The sequence below is a fragment of the Mobula birostris genome, chromosome 6 (genome assembly GCF_030028105.1).
Source record: "Mobula birostris isolate sMobBir1 chromosome 6, sMobBir1.hap1, whole genome shotgun sequence".
NCBI classification, from domain to species: Eukaryota; Metazoa; Chordata; class Chondrichthyes; order Myliobatiformes; family Myliobatidae; genus Mobula; species Mobula birostris.
Genome location: NC_092375.1, coordinates 34,509,355 through 34,533,743, shown reverse-complemented (window position 1 = coordinate 34,533,743; position 24,389 = coordinate 34,509,355). Strand labels below are relative to the sequence as shown.

General features: G+C 45.0%; 1 protein-coding gene across 4 annotated transcripts in view; it reads right to left on the bottom strand.

Annotated features, from left to right (window-relative positions):
* LOC140198930 (NXPE family member 3-like) overlaps nucleotides 1–3,841 on the bottom strand; it is a 38,665-nt gene extending 34,824 nt beyond the window's left edge. For 2 of the 4 annotated variants that reach the window (XM_072260197.1, XM_072260196.1), the window contains exon 1: nucleotides 3,617–3,841. The gene's annotated coding sequence lies outside the window, so the exon portion shown is untranslated. Of the gene's footprint in view, nucleotides 1–3,382; nucleotides 3,401–3,616 lie in introns of those variants that run through there. The other 2 variants (XM_072260198.1, XM_072260199.1) reach the window with 2 other exon arrangements.
* Nucleotides 3,842–24,389: the final 20,548 nt, after the last annotated feature.

Below are 24,389 nucleotides of genomic sequence, written 5' to 3'. Positions count from 1 at the left end.
GGAGGGCTATCTGGGTGGGAAGGGTTAGATTGATCTTGCATTAGCTTAAGGGTTGGAACAACATCGTGGGCTAAAGGGCCTGTACTGTGCTGTTGTTCCATGTTAAATGGTTCTTTGAGGAAACAAGTTGAGGATTTGTTATGTGGGAAACAAGTGGACCTGGTTTTCTTGGACTTTCAAAAGGCATTACGCAAATGCTACACAAAAGATCAGCAAGATGAAATTGGAGACAAGACTGAGAACTGATTATCAGATAAAAATAATATATCAAGAACAGGAACAAGAAACTGTTCCAATATTGACAGGTGGTGCCTAGTTGAGCAACACAAGTGATGGTGCCCACTTTTTACAATCTAATTCAAAATGGTACAGTAGAGTAGCAATGAGTGTGATGTGATTACAGTGCTGTCTGTAAGGAGTATGTACATTCTTCCTCTGACCATATGGATTTCCTCCAGGTGCTCCAGTTTCCTCCTGCATTTCAAAGACATACTCCTAACTAGGTTAATTGGCGACATGGTGTCTCAATCTCATTGTGCTGGAAGAGCCTATTACCATGCTGAATATCTAAACACATAAAAACAGAGGGTGTCAAATCTCCAATTTCCATCTATGCTGATGACATTGAAATAATGTCAGATAAATGTCTTAAGTTTCAAGAAGCTACAAATAAAGTTTATGAGACGTGATTGATAAGTTCATGGCCCAAGGTAGACGGAGTCAATTTTAGAAAACCAGCACATTTATTTTTCAACATAGTCCCCTTCTACATTTTCACATTTAGTCCAGTGGTCATGGAGCATACGGATCTTTGACCTCCAGTAAGTGTCCACAGACGGGTGATTGATAAGTTCGTGGCCTAAGGTAGAAGGAGATGAGTTATACAGTCCTCATTAGGTGCACATGCAGGTCAGCTCTTTGAGTGATTATGCAGAAAGTTTGAAGTTAATAACTCATCTCCTTCTACCTTAGGCCATGAACTTTATCAATCACCCCTGCTGTGGACACTTTCTGGAGGTCCAAGATCAGTATGCTCCACGACTGCTAGATTTAGTGTGTAAATGTAGGAGGGGACTATGTTGAAAAATAAATGTGCTAGGTTTTCTAAAATTGAGTCCTTCGACCTTAGACCACAAACTTATCAATCACCCCTCGTATTGCCATTTAACTATATACATGTATACTGTCAAATGATATGTTTTTCTGGACCAGGGTGTAAAGCACAGTAATACACATAACATACATATAACACACAATAACTTAGGAAAGTAAGAATTAAATCTACAAATAAATTATGCATAAATTAACACAGTAAAGCGCATACATTTTGTAGGGTGTAGAACAAACTAACCAATGACACTTTAAATGCGAAGCCGCAGGGAGTTCAGAAGCGTAATTACCTGAGGGAAGAAACTGTTCCCCACCCTGACCGTTCTTGTTTTAATACATCATTAAGAGTCAGAGTCTCCTGCCCGATGGTAGAAAGTCAAAGAGGATGCTGGATGGATGGGTGGGGTCCTTAATAACACTAAGGGCCCTGCATATGCAGCGCTCCTGCTAAGTGTCCCCAATAGATGTTAGGGAGATCCCTATGATCCTCTCAGCTGTTCTCGCAGTCCTTTGTAGGGACTTCTGGTTCAATGCTCGCCTGCTCCCATACCTGATGGAGATGCAACTTGTCAGGACACATTCAATGGTGCTCCTGTAAAATTCACTTAAGATGGGGGTGGTGGGGCGGGGGGAGTGCCTCACTTGTATCAATCTCCTCTGGAAGTGGAGGCATTCCTGTGCCTTCTTGTTCAGGTAGGTGTTATTAAGGGACCCATAATGTGAATTCCCAGGAACTTGGTGCACTTCACTCTCCCTATGGAAGAGCCATGTATGCACAGAGGGGAAAGGTTCATCTGCACCTTCCTAAGGTCCACAATCATTTCCCTGGTCTTCTCCACGTTCAGACTTAAGTTGTTCTCACACGAGTCCAACAGCCACTCCCCTTCCTCTCTGTACTCTGACTCATCATCGTTCTTGATAAGGCCAACCACTGTTGTGTCATCCGCCAACCTGATAACCCAGTTTGAGCTGAATCCTGCAACAAAGTCATGTGTCAGAACAGCTGCTAGCTGAGCACACACCTTTGGGAGGGCGCCAGTGCTCAGCGTAATGGGACGAGAGATGCTGCTGCCCACGTGGACTGACTGTGGCCTTACTGTTAAGAAGTCCAGGATCCAGGTACAGAGGGAGCAAGCTGAGTAGACAAAACATGGCAAATGGAATAGAATACAGAAGTGTGAGGATATCCACTTTGACTTACGTTAACAGAAGAGAACAGGATTTGTTACATGGTAAGAGATTACGCAGTGTTGACCTTCAAGGGTGTTGTACACAAGTCCACAGGTGCAGCAAGCATTTATGTGATCAAATGCAAGACTAATATTTTTTATGGAGTAATTCAAAGGCAGGACTAGAGGAAGTATTATTTCATTTGTATTGGACCTTGGTTGTAAACCACATCTAGAATTCTATTTACATCACTAGACTCCTTAACAAACAGTTTACTTGCCATAAAGGTAATGGGTTTGCCACACAAGGAGCGACTAGTTAACTGGGACTGTTCTCTAGACCTTTGAAAAAGTAATGGGAGATCTCATTGAGATCTCATTCCATTTGCCATGTTATGGTTTGTAAAAAAAAGCCCAACAGACTAAATGTGGGGAAAGATATTTGCTTTTAAACAACAAGCCTATAACCTTGGAGCAGAAATTCAGAATACAAGGTGAGCTGTTGGGAAGAGGTGTATTCATGCAGAGAATGAGAAACGTGTGGAATTGCGGATCCTAGAGGGCAATGGAGACCGAGCCTTGACGTTCATTAGAAGCAAAGATCGATAGGGTTCTGGACAGTAAAGGAATCAGGTGAAATCCGGACTCGGGGGAGAGGCGGCGGGGGGGGTGGCAGTTCAGCCTTCTTTTACTCCCATGACTTAGCACACTTCAAAGATCAAAGCACAGTTTAGGCAGGAGCAAACGCTGGAGTGAAGACAGGGAAAACAGCACAGTACAAGTCACAAGCAGAGTGTGTAATTTCACGCTCACACGCAGTGTATCAAGGAAGTCACCGTGCTAACAAAGTGGTGGATGAGAAGTTCATCTACAGACGAGACAAGATGGGGCAGGGTGGTATTTTATTGGAAACGGTATTCATAGTGCATAGAGGATCAAATACGACCAGCAACAGATCAAAGAGATCTGCTCCATTTCCCGAGTCTCCTCGCTAAGGAAAACGTTACTGAACAAATAACAGGAAACGAAGACACCAGTTTAGACGGTACCTAGTGGTGACGATCTAAACGTCAGGAAAGTAGCCAGCGCTGAATATCCGTTACCTCAGCGGATTAAGTCTGGGACTCCTCGTGCAGACATGGAAGCCAGTTATAAATACGTATTTCAGAAATGCTTGAAGACCTATCGGCGCTAGAAATAAATAAATCATCCGTAAAACCATCTTGGGGTGGTTAAATCTTTCAGATGCATTATAAAGTATGTGCAGGTTTAAAACACCGGAAGGTCAACCACCATTCAGACACGGAAATCAGTCATCCATATCGTCCGATACATACCAGAAATCCAGCTCTTGTTTTCGTGCAAAAATAGCACTTTGGACCCCACCTGGTCAATCACTTTAGGACTGGAATCTGTCTGTCTTGCATCGTAACTGTGAATCCCTCGGGCAGGAAAGAAAGTAATTCAAAAGGCAGCGGAATTACCACAGCATAACAGAAAGCTTTTATCCTAACCGAACGCTTCTCCCACCGCTGAGTCTGCAGAGCAATGCACTCACTGACAGTCACTGCCCCAGCTGCTGGTGCTGGGTTTTCACTCAACCAATTACTGAGGAATCACGCAAGAGCCGGGCCAATCCGACCAAAGGAGAGCGGAGTTTAACCAGTAAAACCTCCCTGGCTTTCAACTGAATGATTGACAATGTGCCCTCCAATCAGACCGAAGTTATACAGAACCCCCCCATACCTATCCTCTCCGCACAGTAAACCACAAATAATTTTTATCTAATCTCTACATTTGATGCATTGTCGACTGCAAAAGAAAAATGTAAACGACGGCCACGTAAAGGCGCATCCCTATATGTTGGGTTACCAGCTGGGCATTCGCAATGCAATAGGACAGAAAACAACGTACACCCTTCTGCAGTCGACTGCGGTGATAGTCACGCGGCGGGTCTTACACGCCGTCCACTTCTGCGCATAACGCAATTGTATGCAAGCGATAGCAACGCAAAAAATACTTCCAGTTGTGAAGTTATTAAAAATGTTATTGAATAACAGCAAAGGAATTTGTATTTCTCTATGTTAATTGGAAAGTGCTATGTTCCAAGGTCTGGCGCCATCATTATAATTAGATCTGCGGCTGTTCTTTCAGCTTCGTGGTCCGATTAGCCGCTCCACCAAACGTGATCTATAAATAACGGATGCAGCCATGAAGATTGCGTTCCGGTTAAACTTGGCCGATAGTAAATAGAAAAACGGCAGCGACCTTCTGGAGGACAGCGTATATTAAAACACTCAGTTTCGTGGTAAAAGCAAGGAAGTATTAAATGTCGGTGAAATAATGCAGAAGTTGTGGCGGGGGTGCGAGGGCTCGGCAGGTCGCGCAGCATCCGTGGGAAGGAAAATAGAGTTGACGTTTCGGTTCGAGACCCTCCATCAGGACTGGAAAATTAGGGTAAGAAGGTGCGGGAGGGCGAAAGTTGGGTGCGTGAGAAACGGGGATGAAGTGAGGTGCTGGGGGTGATAGGCGGGAAAGGCAAAGGGCTGAAGAAGAGGGGCTGTTGATAGGAGAGGAGAGTGGACCGTGGGAGAAAGAGAAGGAGGAGGGATACCAGAGGCTGGTGAGGAGAAGAGGTAAGGGGGAGCCAGAATAAATTACTGCAGACATCCCACCCTGCAAAAACTCATTTCAGGGAGGTAGTACCACCACCCTTGCCCCCCCCCCCCGCAATCCCATATCTCCTCCCCCACCCCGTCCGACCTCCAAGGGTGTATGTATACAGGACATTTGATTATGAAAGAACACAATTTATTTGATCACATATTGAAACTATTTACACACTGTACATATATCTATATTCCTTGTTGAGTATTTTGCTGGCAGTCTCAATACTAATGCAAATAGCTTTTCTATTTCTTTTGCAAACTTTCCTTGTACTATGATGTGGCTTGCTTGGCAGATTTGAGCATCTTGCCGGAAGTCCCAACCTCATAGCAGTCTGTATCAATGAATTTGTTAATTTTGCAAGACATCAGATTAACAGGTGTCTTGTAAGACAGCTGACTTCTGAATTCTGTCTTAATGTGACGCACCATGCTGAATGCCCTTTCTGCATCACAATTAGAGTAGTCTGGGGTGACGTACGTTTTATATTTTCTTTTTTTGGAACACTCTGCCATGGCGCTGCAGGGCACTAAACTGAACTGATGGACAATGAAAGAGACAGAGAGAGAGGTCGACTGTAAAGCCTGCCCACAGAGAAAACGGATTGGTCTACTTAGCACAAAGAGAGACCAATCGGGATTCTCTGATTCATTCTCCCTCTCCCTCTCCCACTCCCACATCAATTTCCAGGATATTGTATATAAATCGCGGGCATCAGGGAGCCACTAACAATATGCAGGAGACTCCCAGAACTTCCGGGAGAGGTGGGATGTCTGTTACTCAATCATAATTGAGACTAATGCAAGCAGATGCATTGGCAGTGGTCCTGTGGCGTATCTTCATCGAGGTTGGCTGGGAATTAGTAAGTGGATAACAGCATGGATTACTTAAGATGGAACGGTGGAAGTGAGTACAAATAGAAAAACAAGAAAGTGATCCCAGGCGACTAAAGATGCCCAAGCACCACATTTAGCAAATAAGACAAAATATGGGAATTTCAGCAAAACTAAATAAACAGTGCAGAATTACTAGGATAGAGGAAATGAGGAGCAAATATTTGGCCATTAGTTTTTGGAGTGCAGAAAGGATTGAATGTGTTGGAAACAAAGTACGGCTGTACTTGACTAACACCTGGAATGAGGAATGGTTGCAGAGTCTAGGCTCCAGTCTACTTGAAATTAGAAGAGAGAAGTTGCACTTCTATATATACATTAAATATACAAGATCCTGGGAGACTTGACAATAAAAAAGCACCTAAGACCATAAGGCATAGGAATAGGAGCAAAATAAGGCCAGTGACAGAACTTTGTGTAGGGAAACACTTTTCATCTAGTGATCATATTTAGAGAACATATTAACATAGAAATCTACAGCACATTACAGACTCTTTGGCCCATAATGTTGTGCCAACCATGTAACCTCCTCTAGAAACTGCCTAGAATTTCCCTACTGCATAGCCCTCTATTTTTGTAAGCTCCATGTACCTATCTAAGAGTCTCTTAAAAGACCCTATTGTATCCGCCTCTACCACTATCGCTGACAGTGCATTCCACGCACCCACCACTCTCTGTGTGAAAAACTACCTCTGACATCCCCCTTGTATCTACTTCCAAACACCTTAAAACTATGCCCCCTCATGTTAACCATTTCAACCCTGGGGAAAAGTCTGGCTATCCACGTGATTCATGCCTCCCATCATCTTATACACCTCAATCAGGTCACCTCTCATCCTCCGTCGCTCCAAGGAAAAAACAACAAGTTCACTTAACCTATTCTCGTAAGGCATGCTCTCTAATCCAGGCAACATCCTTGTAAGTCTCCTCTGCACTCTCTCTACAGTATCCACATCCTTCCTGCAGTGAGGACTACGGTCTGTAGCTTTAACATTACCTCACAGTTCTTGAACTCGATCTCACAGTTGATGAAGGCCAACACACCATATGCCTTCTTAACAACACAGTCAACCTGCACAGCAGCTTTGAGTGTCCCCTGGACATAGACCACAGATCTCACTGATCCGCTACACTGCCAAGAGTCTTACCTTTAAAATTGTATTCTTTCTTCAAGTTTGACCTACCGAAATTAACTACTTCACACTTAACCTGGATTGAACTCTATCTGCCACTTCTCAGCCCAGTTCTGCATCCTATCGATGTCCCACTGTAACCTCCGACAACCCGCCAGACTATCCACAACACCCCCAACTTTTGTGTCATCAGCATACCTACTAATACTGCCTTCTACTTCCTCATCCAAGTCATTTATACAAATCACAAAGTGGAGGGGTCCTAGAACAGATCCCTGTGCAACACCATTGGTCACCGTCTTCCATGCAGAATACAAACCATCTACAACCACACTTTGCCTTCTGTGGGCAAGGCAATTCTAGATCCACAAAGCAAGGTCTCCTTGGATCCCACGCGTCTAACTTTCTGAATGAGCCTTGCATGGGGAACCTTATCAAATGTCTTACTGAAATTCACCGCTCTACCTTCATCAATGTGTTTTGTTACGTCCTCAAAGAACTCAATCAAGGTCATAAGGCATGACCTGCCTTTGACAAAGCCATACTGACAGTCCCTAAACAGATTGTGACTCTCCAAATGCTCATCAATCCTGCCGCTCAGGATCTTCTCCAACAACTTGCCCACCACTGACGTGAGACTCACTGGTCTATAATTTCCTGGGTTTCCGCTACTCCCTTTCTTGAACAAGGGAACAACATTTGCAATCCTCCAATCCTCCAGTACTTCTCCCGTCCCTATTGTTGACACAAGGATCATCACCAGAGGCTCAGCAATCTCCTACCTTGCTTCCCACGGCAGCCTGAGGTATATCTCGTCTGATCCCAGCGACTTACTTAAATTAATACCTTTCAAAAGCTCCAGCACATCCTCTTTCTTAACGTCTGTATGCTCCAGTGTTTTAGTCCACTGGAAGTCATCCCCACAAGGTCCCCAAGGTCCTTTTCACTGGTGAATACTGAAGCAAAGTATTCATTAAGTACCTCCGCTACCCCCTCCCGCTCCATGCACATGTTTTCACTCTCACTCCTGATTGGTCCTATTCTCACACGGCTCATCTCTTGCTCTTCACAGACTTGTAGAAGGGCTTCAGGTTTGGAAAGGGTGCAGAGGAGATTTACCAGGACGCTGGCTGGTTTAGAAAGTATGCATTATGATCAGAGATTAAGGGAGCTAGGGCTTTACTCTTTGGAGAGGAGGAGGATGAGAGGAGACATGATAGAGGTGTACAAGTTAATAAGAGGAATAGATAGAGTGGATAGCCAGCGCCTCTTCCCCAGGGCACCATTGCTCAATACAAGAGGACATGGCTTTAAGGTAAGGGGTGGGAAGTTCAAGGGGGATATTAGAGGAAGGTTTTTTACTCAGAGAGTGGTTGGTGCATGGAATGCACTGCCTGAGTCAGTGGTGGAGGCAGATACACTAGTGAAGTTTAAGAGACTACTAGACAGGTATATGGAAGAATCTAAGGTGGGGGCTTATATGGGAGGCAGGGTTTGAGGGTCGGCACAACATTGTGGGCCGAAGGGCCTGTATTGTGCTGTACTATACTATGTTCTATGTTTTCATTAATCCTGCTTGCCAAGGCCTTCTCATGCCCCTTCTAGCTCTCCTAGTTTCACACTTAAGCTCCTTTCTGGCAACCTTGTTATTTCTTAGAGTTCTAACAGTGCCTAGTTTCTTAAACCTTTCATAAGCCTTTCTTAACTAGATTTTCTACATTCTTTATACACCATGATTCTTTTATCGTATCATACTTTCCCTGCCTCAATGGAAAATGCCTCTGCAGAGTGCCATTTGCCACATTTCTGCCGTGCATTTCCCCGAGACCGCCTGCTCCCAAGTTTCTGCCTAGTAGCATCATATTTCCCCCTACCCCAATTAAATGTTTTCCCAATTTGTCTGCTCCTATCCCTCTCCAGCGTTATGGTAAAGGTGACAGAGTTGTGATCACTACCTCCAAAATTTTCTCCCACCAAGAGAACTGACACCCGACCAGGTTAATTTCCCAATATCAGATCAAGTACAGCCTCTCCTCTAGTTTGCTTATCTACATATTGTGTCAGGAAACCTTCCTGAACACACCTAACAAGCTCCACCCCATCTAAACCCCTTGCTCTAAGGAGATACCAGTCAGTATTAGGAAAGTTAAAATCACCCATCAGAACAACCCTACTATTATTGCACCGTTCCAGAATCTGCCTCCCTATTTGCTCCTCGATGTCTCTGTTACTATTGGGGGGGTCTATAAAAAACGACCAGTGGAGTTATTGCCCCCTTCCTGCTGACGACTTCCACCCACACTAACTCAGTAGACAATTCTTCCATGAATTTCTCTTTTTCTGCAGCCGTAACACTATTCCTGATTAGCAATTCCGCTCCTCCATCTCTTTTGCCTCTCTCCATTCTTTTTGAAACATCTAAAGCCTGGCACATTCTGCAGCCGTTCCTGCCCCTGAGACATCCAAGTCTCTATAATGGCCACAACATTATAGTTCCGCGTATTGATCCGCGCTCTAAATTCATCCACCTTGTTTATGATACTCCTTGCATTAAAATAGACACATCTCAAACCAACTGGCTGGGTGCATCTTTGCTCTATCATCTGCCTATCCTTCCTCATAAACTCCCCACAAGCTGTTTCTACTTGAGCGCCAACCACCCCATCTTCTGCCTCTTGACATCGATTCCCACCCCCCTGCAAATCTAACTTAAACCTTCCCCAATAGCATTAGCAACCCCCCCCCCCCAGGATATTGGTTCCTCTCCAGTTCAGGTGCAATCCGTCCCACTTGTACAGGTCACCCCTTCGCCAGAAAAGGTTCCAATGATCCAAGAAGTTGAAACCCTGCCCCCTGCACCATCTCCTCAGCCACTCATTCGTCTGCACTATTGTCCTGTTCTGATCTTCACTAGCTCGTGGCACCGGGAGTAATCCAGAGATTACCACCTTGGAGTTCCTACTCTTCAGCCTCCTTCCTAACTCCCTAAACTTACTGCACAGGATCCCTACCCCTCTCTTGCCTATGGCATTGGTACCAACATGTATCACGACCTCCAGCTGCTCCCCCTCCCCCTCAAGGGTATTCTGCAACTGATCAGAGACATCCTGGACCCTAGCAGCCGGGAGGCAACGCACTATCCTGGCGTCTCTTTGCTGCTGCAGAATCTCCTATCTGTCCCCCCTAACTATCAAGTCCACCATGACTTCAGCTCCACCTGACTTCACCCTACCCTTCTGAAGCTCAGAGCCGGCCACGGTACTATTGGTCTGGTTGCTGCTGCCTTGCCCAGATAGGACAACCCCTTGAGCAGTATCCAAAGGGGTCTGCCTGTGGCTGAGGGGAATGGCCACCGGGGGACCCTGCACTGACTTCTTTCTCCCTTTACCTCTCTCATTCTTCACCCATCTACTCTCTGGATTCTGCACTCTGGGTGTAACCACCTGCTCAAAAGTCTTATCTATTAATTGTTCTGCTTCTCGGATGATCCTTAATTCATCCAACTCCAGCTCCTTAATGCCGTCTTTCATGAGCTGGAGTTGGCTGCACTTCCTGCAGGTGTAGTCATCTGGGAGACCATCAGGTTCCATAAATTCCCACATCCTACAGGAGGAGCATTCCACTGCCATATCTGCCATCCTGCCTGCACTGTGCTATGAGCAACCAAGACCAGATCAGCAATAATGAAAGGAAAAACCTACCCTTCTTGCCTGTTTCTTTGGCCTCAGCCTCTTCTCATCGAAGCCTCTAAGTTCCTACTCTCACTGCTGGCTCACTCCCAACAATGGCTGCCACAACAATAGCCACCCTGCTTGTCCTTTCTGCACTTTTATTTAATTCACAGTGCTCTGTTCCCGCCATTAACCAGGCCTCCAGAAAGTCTGAACGCCTGTGAGGCTCTCCTTTTGTACAAACATCACTGACCTGCGAGTAACCTCATCTCAGTGCTCTGATCTCGCCGCTGACTGGGCCTCTGGAATGGAGAAGGATAGGCCTGTTCCCCGGACTGAAATTCTAAGTTGGAGAAAGGCCACTTTTGATGGTGTCAGGAAGGATCTGGCAAGTGTGGAATGGGACAGGTTATCTTCTGGCAAAGGTGTACTTGGTAAGTGGGAGCACTTAAAAAGTAAAATTTTGAGAGTACTGAGCGTGTATGTTCCTGTCAGAATAAAAGGTAAGGTGAAAGCTTTAGGGAACCCTTGGTTTTCAAAAGAGATTGAGGCCCTGGTTAATAAAAGGAATAGTTCAAAGTTTGAAGTACATTTATTATCAAAGTATGTGTACTGTATACAACCTTGAGATTTGACTCCTTACAGGCAGCCTGACAGGGCCGAATGCCATACTCCCACACCTACTGTCTATTGTCCCATTTAAAAATGGCCTACTCCCACACCAATTGCCTATTGGCCCATTTAAAAAAAACTGTCAAACATGCGATGTGCAGGGGGAAAAAATAAATTATGAAAACAATAAAAGTGTAAGCAAATAACATTCAGAACTGAAAGTGAGCCAACAGGCACAAAGCCAGTCATCAATGCAGCCTGTCCAGGAGCCTGTTAGTTGCAGGTCATAGCCTCAGTTCAGCCAGAGACTTCACAGAGCAGTGAACTGAACATCAGCCCATCCCTCGCCTCCAGCCCAGACACCCTGACCTTTTCAATCTATCCTGGTATTTAAATCTTGACATTGAGAAACTTGAAGCTGCTCATAACAATGAGGATTAGTATATGCTCCTTCATCTTACCTTCTTGAAGACCACAATCAGCTCTTTTGTCTTACTGACGTTGAGTGCCAGGTTGTTGCTGCAGCACCATTCCACTAGTTGGCATATCTTGCTCATGTATGCCCGCTCGTCACCATCTGAAATTCTACCAACAATGGTTTTATCATTAGCAAATTTATAGATGGTATTTGAGCTATGCCTAGCCACACAGTCATGTGTATACAGAGAGTAGAGCAGTGGGCTAAGCACACACCCCTGAGGTGCGCCAGTGTTGATTGTCACCAAGGAGGATATGTTATCACCAATCCACACAGACTGTGGACTTTCGTTTAGGAAGTCAAGGATCCAGTTGCAGAGGGAGATACAGAGGCCCAGGTTCTACAACTTCTCAATCAGGATTATGGGATTGATGGTATTAAATGCTGAGCTATAGTCGATGAACAGCATCCTGATGTAGGTGTTTGTGTTGTCCAGGTGGTCTAAAGCCGAGCGGAGAGCCATTGAGATTTTGTCTGCTGTTGACCTATTGTGGTGATAGACAAATAGCAGTGGGTCCAGGTCTTTGCTGAAGCAGGAGTTCAGTCTAGTCTGTTACGTACCCCGTAACTGGGTTGCCAAACCGGCAGAAATGGAACGCTCGTTGGAGTCTGGATTACTAGGAACTAATAAAGTTTTATTAAAGACATAAGTAATACAGTACTCTGATAGTAAGGATATCAATGTAACAGGTTAGCAATGATAATACACACATATACACAGAAATAGGGTAATAGGAATCAACCAAGCTCTATCGCAGTCTGGGGGTAAAATGATCAGTCTTAAGCGAAGCAGAGCTCAGTTCAGTTTAGTGCAGTTCGCAGTAATCACTGTTGTTGTACCGTTGGAGAGAGAGAGAGAGATGCAATTTGGTTCAGGCAGACCTTTGATGTCTTCGCAGTTGGTTTCAGGCAGACCCTTTTATGTCTTCTAATCCCCGCTGTGGTCACCGACGGTGACCCCTCCATTCCAGATACGATCGTTCTTCCGCAGTGAACCCGGCACCCAGGCAAGGGCGGACACACACCCCAGGTTCCCACTGATCGTACCTTTACACCCTGTAAGCCTCTGGTTGGTTCCTACGAACTGGACCTCCAAACTCCCACCACTTGTGGGGGTACACTGCTCTTTCCAGGGTCTCGTGGCCTCGTGGTGTGTCCCGTGCCTTAGCAAACCTGCGCTTTTTATCCCCCTGCTGGGGTACCACCTGTCCATCAAACTTCAAACGGTTCAGGTTCAAAGCAACCAGTCTGTCAATATCTGAATTGTGTTTCTTTTCCATTAATCCCTCTCTTCTCTCTTATTAGCATTTTGAATTTTCTCCATTGTCTTTCTTATCTCTCTTATTAGCATCAATCGTCCGATAGCTTTGCTTGGCATCACACCCCCACCCTTAAAAGGATTTTTACTGGGGTAAAAATTATGGGCATGAATGCACATTATTAGATATACACTAATATACAGGTAGTCATCAGCTATTCAGCTAATACAGAGAACTTTAAGTTTTAACACTTCGACAGACAGTCAGCAATCACATTGTCCGTTCCTTTTATATGTTTTATTTTAATATCAAATTCCTGTAAGACCAGGCTCCAACTTAGTAACCATTTGTTTTTATCCTTCATAGTGGCCAAAAACACTAATGGATTGTGATCAGTGTAAATTATCAGTGGTTTCCATGCCAGACAAATATAAATCTCAAAATGTTGTAATGCTAGTATGATTGCCAGTAATTCCTTCTCCACAGTGGAATAATTTCTCTGATGGACATTAAACTTCTTAAGAAAATAAGCCACTAGGTGGTCAATCTCCTCTTTGTCTGTCTGTAACAGCACCACCCCGGCCACTTCGTCGCTAGCATGTATTGCTAGGGTGAAGGGTTTTGAAAAGTCAGGTGCATTCAATACAGGGTGGTGACACAGAATGGCCTTCAGACTCTCGAAGGCTTGTTCACAAAGGTCGTCCCACACAAACTTCGCATTCTTCGGCAAAAGCATAGTAAGAGGGAGGGTAATATCCGCAAAGTTTTTGCAAAACTTCCGATAGTAGCCCACCATCCCCAAGAACCTTCTCAGGGCTCTCTTGTCCGTTGGGATGGGAACTTCAGAGATAGCCTACACCTTAGCCTGCATCGGTACCAGCTGGCCCTGTCCTACCTCATATCCCAGATAAGTGACCTGAGCGTGGCCGAACTCACTTTTCGCGAGGTTCACTGTCAGGCAGGCTTCAGACAGCCGTTTAAACAGTTCCTCTACTGCCAGAATGTGCTCCTCCCACATGTCACTCCAGACCACCAAATCGTCAATATACGCTTCTGCGTTCTTTAACCCTTTTATGACTGAATTAATCATCCTTTGGAAGGTCCCTGGGGCGTTTTTCATGCCAAAAGGTAAAACATTATACTCGTATAATGACAAATGTTGAGATTTTTCTAGCCTGGTTGGTTAAAGGAAAGCACCAGTACCCTTTTAGCAAATCGATCTTTGTGATGTACTTAGCTCTCCCTACTTTATCGATGCAATTGTCTACCCTTGGGATGGGATAAGCATCAGTTTTTGTGATGGCGTTCACTTTTCTGTAATCTGTACAGAATCGTATGCTCCCATCGACTTTCGGGACAACCATACAGGGAGGCGCCCGTTCCGATTTGGATGGCCTAATAATATCTGTGGCTAGCATGTGTTCAATTTCTTTCTCCACTAGCTTGCCCTTTTCCAAGTTCATCCTATAGGGATGTTGCTTAATAGGCTGGTCTGAGGTGACAACAACATCATGTACCGTCCCTTTGCATCGCCTCGGGACATCCGGACACACATCAGCATGCCAGTTAATTAGCTTTATCAGTGGCTCGCTCTGCTCAGGGGTTAAGTGAGAGACCTTATCAGCAAAGTTGGCCAAAACAATAGAGTTCTCCAATCTGGTCAGCACCATATTTATCTTTTCAAGATGGGTCTTCCCCTTATCATTTGGCACCCCAGCCTCATTAATTTTTGTGATAACACCAACTAGATCTGCTTTCTGATCGTGTAAGCTTGTAACATATTAATGTGTACTAATTGTGTGGGCTTACGCCTATCCGGCATTTCGATAACATAATTCAAAGAGTCTATCTTTTTAATCACCTTGTACGGACAGTGGAATCTCGCCTGGAGGGGGTTGGTTACCACTGGAAACAGAACTAAGACCCGATCGCCCACTTGAAACACTTGTTCGCAGGCACGTCTATCATACCACTGTTTCATTTTAGTCTGGGAGTGTCGCAGATTTTCTTTGGCAAGGTCACAGATCCTTTTAAACCTCTCACGAAATTTTAAAACACAGTCAATTACATTGACTTGTACTGCCAGACTGGACCATTGCTCTTTCAGTAAGGTCAGAGGTCCTCTGGGCCGATGACCAAAGACGAACTCAAATGGGCTGAACCCCAATGACTCCTGGACCGTGTCCCTTACGGCAAATACCAGAAGAGGCAAGGCATCATCCCAGTCCCTAGCATTCTCTTGACAATAAATTTTAATTATGGTCTTTAATGTTGCATGGAATCTTTCCATCGCCCCTTGGGACTCTGGGTGGTACGCGGAGGCCAAAATCTGCTTTACTCCCATCTCAGCCAACATCCGTCGGAATGTGTGAGATGTGGAGACACTTCCCTGATCTGACTGAATTTCCCTGGGCAGCCCCACCGTAGTGAAAAATTTCACAAGGGCCTTTACCACTGCGGGAGCCTTGACGCTTGCCGGGGCACAGCCTCCGGAAACCTGGTGGCGGCGCACATCATAGTCATCACATACTCTCGCCCACTCGCAGTTCTGGGCAGGGGACCAACAAAATCCACAATTATTCAGGAAAAGGGTTCCCCAAAAGTGGGTATCGGTCGAAGGGGCGCTTTAGGCAAGACCTGGTTTGTCTTTCCTACCACCTGACATAAATGATATCGCCCACAATATTCAATAATATCCTTCCTCATGTTCAGCCAGTAAAACTCTTTCATAATTCTTTCGACTGTTTCCCTCACTCCAAAATGTCCACCGAGGGGTATCTTGTGGGCCAGGTTAAAAATCTTGTCCCTATAAATTTTCCACCCTACCACTTGGTGTACCACCCCCCACTCCTCATCTGCAGGCACGGTACTTGGTCTCCACTTCCTCATCAGTACTCCCTCCTTCACATAATAGCCCACTGGCTCTCTTTTTATTTCTGCTTCGGAGAGAGCTGTCTCCGTCAAAACCATCAGCCCCTCGTCTTGTTCCTGTGCCTGTATAAATTCCTTCCTCGCTAATGATAAATCTGCCTCAACTCCCTCACTTCCTTCCGCTCCACTATGCTCCCTCTTCTCACTTTCTAACCCCTCCTGGTACAAGGCTGGTAAAAAAGTCTCAGCTAAATCTACATTCGCTTTGGCAGCCTTTCTGGACATGCGCCGAGTTACTGCGCAAACGGGATAAATCTGTGAGTTCACGAGCGGGTCCTCAGTGCTGGCAGGCTGGCTTGTCAGCTTTACTGCTGGGTACACATCTCCACCTGCAAGGTCATTACCAAGTAAGACCTCCACGTCTTCCATCGGTAATTTGGGCCTCACCCCTATCGTGACCGGTCCGGAGACCAAGTAACTTTCTAGGTGTATCTGGTGCAAAGGTACTGCTTCAGTCCCTTTCCCAATGCCTTTCATCACACTGACCTCCCCAATCTCGGTCTCTGAACTAAAGTCTAACACCTTCCTTAAGATCAATGGCTGACAAGCCCCAGTGTCTCTCCAGATCCGTACTGGAACTGGATTTGACCCCTCCTTCACCGACACCAATCCAGCCAAAATAAACTTCTCACGCCCTTCCTGAACTCTATCAGACCTCTTCTCCCCTAGCAGTTTGTTTGCCGGCTCAATACAGCCAGTCGGAGTCGTCGTTTTTCCTTTCCCCATCTCCTTCTTTGGGGCAAAACACCTGGACGCAATGTGACCAGCTTTCCCACAATTATAACATACGACCCCAGGAGACTTCCCACCAAACTGCTTCTTGTCTTCCTTATCCTTCTCACTAATCCCCGACTTACTTTCTGCCTTTTCTGGCTGACTTTCTTCGCCCTCTCGACTACCCTTCTGGTAGCTTTTACTCGGGGTAAACTTTGCTTTGTGTGTTAACGTGTACTCATCCGCTAACTTAGCAGTTGCGGCTAAGGTTTCTGCCTCTTCCTCATCTAGATAGGGCCCCATACCTTCAGGGACACAACCTTTAAATTACTCAATCAGTATTAGCTGTAGCAGTCTGTCATAATCCCCATTGACCCTTTTCGAGGTGCACCAACGCTCACAATACATCTGCATCTCACGGGCAAACTCTAAATACATGCAGCCCCACTGCTTCCTCACATTCCGGAACCTTTGCCGGTATGCCTCCAGGACCAACTCATAAATCCTGAGTATAGCCTCTTTCACCACATCATACCTCTGGGCATCCTCTGCTGACAACGCGGAGTAGGCTTGCTGAGCCTTCCCCTTAAGTACGCTCTGAAGCAAAGCAGCCCACTTATCCCTCGGCCAGTGTTGACTTGCAGCAACTTTTTCAAAATGTAGAAAGTACCGATCAACATCGGCCTCCTCAAATGGGGGAACCAACCTAACCTCCTGGGTCGCCCTGAACCCTCCACCTTGGTTCGGCATTTGGTCCCTCTCTAGCGTCATCCTTAACTTCTCCAGCTCAAACTCCCTTTCCTTCTGCTTCTCTCTCTCTTTCCGTTCTAACTGCTTGTCTCTCTCTTCTAGTTCCAACTGCTGTACTGTCTCTTCCCATTCCAACTGCTGTACTCTTTCTTCTCGTTCTAACTGCTTTATTCGGAACTCGTGCTCGAGTCTCAATTTTTCCATCTGCAGCTGCGCTGCTTCTGCACCAGGTTTGCTCATAGACACCACCTCCAGCTCCCCGTGGGGAAACACACCTTTAGATACGTAATGCTCAATGATAGCTCTGTGCATCTCCGCTCTCCTCATTGTCGGCTTCCCCTTAAAAAGATTCAACCGTTTGGCAACAGTCGCCAATTCTGATTTCCTGGCATTCCCTAATGCCTCCAAGGTTGGCGCCTTTAGAAATTCCTCAATCTCCATTTCTGCTGTTTGCCTTTTCTTTCTTTCAGGAATTTTAACCCAATCAATTTACACAGTCCCAATTTTGGCGTTCAAAATCCCAGACAAGATCCCCACTTATGTTATGTACCCCGTAAGTGGGTTGCCAAATCAGTAGAAATGGAACGCTTGTTGGAGTCTGGATTACTAGGAACTAATAAGGTTTTATTAAAGACATAGGTAATACAGTACTCTAATCGTAAGGATATCAATGTAACAGGTTAGCAATAATAATACACACATATACACAGAAATAGGGTAATAGGAATCAACCAAGCTCTATCGTAGTCTAGGGGTAAAATGATCAGTCTTAAGCGAAGCAGAGTTCAGTTCAGTTTAGTGCAGTTCACAGTAATCGCTGTTATTGTACTGTTGGAGAGAGAGGGATACAATTTGGTTCAGGCAGACCTTTGATGTCTTCGCAGTTGGTTTCGGGCAGACCCTTTTATGTCTTTTAATCCCCGCTGTGGTTACCGACTGTGACCCCTCTGTTCCGGATACGATCGTTCTTCTGCGGTGAACCCGGCACCCAGGCAAGGGCGGACACACACCCCAGGTTCCCACCAATTGTACCTTTACATCCTGTGAGCCTCTGGTCGGTTCCCGCGAACCGGACCTCCAAACTCCCACCACTTGTGGGGGTAAACTGCTCTTTCCAGGGTCTCGTCTCGTGGTGTGTCCCGTGCCTTAGCAAAGCTGCTCTTTTTATCCCCCTGCTGGGGTATCACCTGTCCATCAAACTTCAAACAGTTCAGGTTCAAAGCAACCAGTCTGTCAATATTCTGAATTGTGTTTCTTTTCCGTTAATCCCTCTCTTCTCTCTTATTAGCATTTTGAATGTTTCTCCATTGTCTTTCTTATCTCTCTCATTAGCATCAATCGTCTGATAGCTCTGCTTTGGCGTCACACATCATAACCAACCTCTCAAAGCATTTCATCACTGTCAATATGAATGCTACTGGGTGATAGTCATTAAGGCAGCCCACATTATTCTTCCTAGGCACTGGTAAGATTGTTGCCTTTTTGAAACAAGTGGGAACTTTGCCCGTAGCAGTGAGAGATTGAAAATGTCCTTGAGTACTCCCGCTAGTTGGTTGGCACAGGTTTTCGGAGCCTTACCAGGTACTCCATCGGGACCTTCTGCCCTGCGAGGGTTCATTCTTTTAAAGACAGTCTAACATCAGCTTCTGAAATGGAGATCACAGGGTCCTCAGGTGCAGCAGGGATCTTCACAGCTGTAGTTGCGTTCTCCCTTTCAAAGTGTGCATAGAAGGCATTGAGTTCATCTGGTAATGAAGCATCGCTACCTTTCATACTATTGGGTTTCGCTTTGTATGAAGTAATGTCTTGCAGACCCTGTCAGAGTTGCCATGCATCTGATATCGCCTCCAACCTCATTCGAAATTTTCTCTTCGCCCTTGAAATAGCCCTCCGCAAATCATACCTGGTTTTCTGGTACAGGCCTGGGTTGCCAGACTTGAATGCCACAGATCTGGCCTTCAGCAGATGACGCACCTCCTGGTTCATCCACAGCTTTTGGTTTGGGAATATACAATAAGTCTTTGTAGGCACACACTCATACAGACAAGTTTAAATGAAGTCGGTAACAACTGCAGCATACTCATCCAGATTCAAAGATGAATCCCTGAATACAGTTGCATTTACTGCATTTATGCTTTTTTCCAGTCAAGAAAACTGTTTGCCATTTAAAGTTAGAACTGAAAGTGTCAACCATCAGTAAAAAAGCAAGACATAAAGCCATCCCGATCATCTGTATGGAGGTCAGTGACCAGTGGTGTTCTGCAGGGATCTGTTCTGGGACCCTTCCCCTTTGTGATTTTTGTAAATGACCTGGATGAAGAAGTAGAAGGGTGTGTTAGTAAGTTTGCTGATGACACAAAAGTTGGAGGTACTGTGGATAGTCTGGCGGGTTGTCAGAGGTTACACCGGGACATCGATAGGATGCAGAACAGGGCTGAGAAGTGGCAGATGAAGTTCAACCCAGACAAGTGTGAAGTAGTTAATTTTGGTAGGTCAAACATGAAGACAGAATATTAATGGTAAGACCCTTGGCAGTATGGAGGATCAGCAAGATCTTGGGGTCTGTGCAGGTTGACAGTCTTTTTAAGAAGGCATATGGTGTGTTGGCCTTCATCAACTGTGGCACTGAGTTCAAGAGCCATGAGGTAATGCTAAAGCTATCTAGGACCTTAGTCAGACTCCAGTTGGAGTACTGTGCTCAGTTCTGGTCACCTCACTACAGGAACGATGTGGATACTATAGAGAGAGTGCAAAGGAGATTTACAAAGATGTTGCCAGGATTGGAGAGTGTGCCATATGAGAATAGGTTGAGTGAACTTGGCTTTTCCTCCTTGGAGTGATGGAGGATATGAGGTGACCTAATAGAGATGTATAAGATGATGAGAGGCATTGATAGTGTGGATAGCCAGAGGCTTTTTCCCAGGGGTAAAATGGCTTACACGGGGGGGGGGGGCATAATTTTAAGGTGCTTGGAAGTAGATACAAGGGGGATGTCAGAGGTAAGTTTTCCACACAGAGAGTGGTGGAAGCTAGCAATGGTGGTGGAGGCGGATACAGTAGGGTCTTTTAAGAAACTCTTAGGTACATGGAGCTTAGAAAAATCGAGGGCTATGCAGTAGGGCAATTCTAGGCAGTTTCTAGAGTAGGTTACACGGTCAGCATAACATTGTGGGCCGAAGGACCTGTACTGTTCTGTAGATTTCTACATTCTATGTTCTGGAGTGAGTCTGCTGATACATTTGTGTCTCATATCTAGAATTTTTCAGCTGTCAGCACAGAAGTTAACAACAGATCAAAAACAGTCTAAGCTTCCTTCTCAACTTGATTCTCATTAGTATTGGGCTGAAGAAAGGGAAGATCTAATTAACATGAGCTCAGACAATGTGAAGATGTTGTGATAGGTGAACCTCACCAAGCTCTGCAGACACTGAGCAAGTTAACACACACAAAGTGCTGGAGGAACTCAGCAGGCCAGGCAGCAGCTATAGAAAAAAAGAACAGTCAACGTTTCAGGCCAAGACCCTTCAGCAGAGTTTCCCTTCCAGCCCGAAACGTCAACTGTACTTTTTACAATAGATGCTGCCTGGCCTGCTGAGTTCCTCCAGCATTCTGTGTGTGGGTTGCCCAGATTTCCAGCATCTGCTGATTTTCTCTTGTTTTTGACTGAGCAAGTTAAAACAGTTCTCTCAAAGGATGTAAAAAAAATACCCAAGAGCTATTTGAAAATAAATAAATGGGACTACTTCTTGAAGCTCTGACTGATATACCGTAATTTTCCTTTAAGATGCAACTTTTTGGTGTTATAGGGGTAAATTCCCAAGGGTTATATTCTCCATTGAGTTTTTAACCTTGCACTACTTCAAATCAAAACAGAACCTTTATTTATTGTGGAGCTCTTTCGTTCTATTGGGATTATGAAATAATCCATCATCATGTCTGGGAACAATTATTACCCTACAACCATCAGGCTCCTGTACCAGAATCACTCATCCAAATATTGAACTGATTCCACAATCTATGGGAAGTTCTTCTTTCAGTTAGTCCTGACGAAGGGTCTTGGCCCAAAACGTCAACTGTACCTCTTCATAGAGGTGCTGCCTGGCCTGCTGTGTTCACCAGCAACTTTTATATGTTTTGCCACAATCTATGGATTCACTTGCAAGAACTTGTAGGATTTTGTGAATAAGACATGTGAGAGTCATTTTATGTGCTTAACAAAAGCTGCAACCCTTTACTTTCATTATGAACAAACCAAAAATAGTCTCCTTAGACAGTGTCACTACGTCAGACACTGTCTCCTAAGGTGAACACAGCAACTCAATGACTGTGCATTATGTAGAACAGTTTCTATTATGAACAATATGTATCATCTGTCACCCAATATTACATTATCCTACAAACCCTACAAATCATGTTTTCAATGTTATTTATTATTATTACTTCGATTTTCTTTATGTATTTGCACAATTTGTTGTCTTTTTCACATTGGTGGTTTGTTCAGCTTTATATTTCTTTGTATTCACTGTGAATGCCCACAAGAAAATGTATTTCAGGATAGTATACGGTGACATACAGTTTATCTACTTTGCTAATGAATTTACTTTGAACTTTAAAACTACTAACTACTTTATTAATCACACTTTATCTGTGAAACAATCACTGCAATCCACAGCCTGGAACTTCCCTTTTGGAGTTGAGTTTTTGAACTTGCTGTGCGACCTGGCATTTTTGTGAAGTCTCGAAAGTGCAGCACAGTTGTGGTGTGGCGTGCCGCGCCGAATTGTGGGCGACAGAGCCCGGGCCTGAGACTGAGGAATGAGCTAATGCCAGGCCGTTGCTGGAGAAGGCTTGGAGTCAATTCAGAGAGGCAGATCCGAGTCAAGGCTGTAGAGCCAGGGCCCGAGAACAAGGAACAAGCCAATGTCTGACCAATTTAAGTGACGGGCCAGATTGGAAAAATCAGGTACGGGCCGAATTGAGGCAACAGAGCCCAGGCCCAAGAGCAAAGAAGGAGCCAATTTGGCTGATTTAAGCGCTGGGCCAGATTGAAAAGGTCAAGGTGTCGGGGTCGGAGGCGAGGGTTGAGCTGGTGTTCAGCAAATTTTACTTGTCTCTGTGCTGAACTGAGGTGGTGGCCTGCAACTAACAGGATCCTGCATCAACTGTGGCTGGCTTTGTGGCTCTGAACTCACTTTGGTCAACTTTAATTCTGAATGTTATTTACCTACTTTTTATTGCTGTGTCATAAGACTGTCGATTGATTACCTAATGCAATAAGATGGACGCTTGTCCTCACAATCTATCTAGTTATGATCTTGCACCTTAATTAGATTAGATTAGATTAGATTATGAGGACACACAGTCCTTTTTTATTGTCATTTAGTAATGCATGCATTAAGAAATGATACAATGTTCCTCCAGTGTGATATCACAGAAACACAAGACAGACCAAGACTGAAAAACTGACACATAATTATAACATATAGTTACAACAGTGCAAGCAATGCCGTAATTTGATAGAAGAACAGACCATGGGCACTGTAAAAAATGTCTCAAAGTCTCTCGAAAGTCCCAACATCTCACGCAGATGGGAGAAGGAAGAAAACTCTCCCTGCCATGAGCTTCCAGCACCGCAAACTTGCCGATGCAGCATCCTGGAAGCACCCAACCACAGTCCGACTCCCAGTCCGTCCAAAAACTTCGAGCCTCTGACCAGCCCTCTAACACCGAGCACCGAGCACCATCTCAGCCGAGCGCTTCGACCCCAGCTCCCGCCACCAGCAACAGGCAAAGCCGAGGATTTGGGGCCTTCCCCTCCAGAGATTCTCGATCACATGGTAGCAGCGGCAGCGAACCGGGCATTTCAGGAGTTTCTCCAGATGTTCCGCCATGCTTCTCACGTCCACCTCCATCAAATCAGGATTGTGCACGGCCCCTATTTAACAAATACGATATCATTTCACCGGAGAGGCCACACGCGCTGCGTCGCGCCGCCATCTTCTCCTCCCTCCCTCAAATGTTAACACATTTGGGAATCAAGTGATAGTACAGAATCAATCGATAGTCTTGTGACACTAGGGTAGAAGATCTCATTGAGCTGGAGGTGATGGCTATAATGCATTCCTCCTATAAGTGTTTGCAGGGATATGTGCTTTCAGGCTTTTATATCTTCTGCAAGATGAAAGAGGTTAGTAGAGAGAATGTCCTGAGTGTGTAAGGTCTTTCATTCGGCTGGCTGTTTTACTGAGGAACTGAGAAATGTAAACAGAGTCCATAGTGTGGAATTGAATTGACTTTATTACTTACATCCTTCATATACAGGAGGAGTAAAAATCTTTAGTTACGTCTCCATCTAAATGTGCAATGTGCAATTTATAGTAATTTATAATAAATAGTATGTACAATAGAACATAGAAATACAGTTGTGTCAGCATGAGATAAGCAGTCTGATGGCCTGGTGGAAGAAGCTGTCCCGGAGCCTGTTGGTCCTGGCTTTTATGCTGCGGTACCGTTTCCCGGATGGTAGCTGCTGGAACAATTTGTGGTTGGGATGACTCGGGTCCCCAATGATCCTTCGGGCCCTTTATACACACCTGTCTTTGTAAATGTCCTGAATAGTGGGAAGTTCACGTCTACAAATGTGCTGGGCTGTCCACACCTGCAGAGTCCTATTGTTTGCGATGACTATTTACCAGAAAAAGAGTGACTAACAAAGTATTTTGTTGTTTTCTTTGTTTCATTAGCCGTCTCTAATGGTTTATCTATAAAAATTGGTAAAAGGGTTAAAGAGGATGTCGAAGTAACTGTCATCGCTGATAATAAAATAATTAAAATAACTGGGCCCAGAACACAGGCTCTCTTCGGATTCAAGCCTTCCTTTTACTTTACAAGGAGAACATCGTGTGCCCATCACCCACACTGTTCTGAAGTCTGAACAGAAAACTGCTATTTTTAAACGGAAACAACAGGAATTCTGCAGATGCTGGAAATTCAAGCAACACA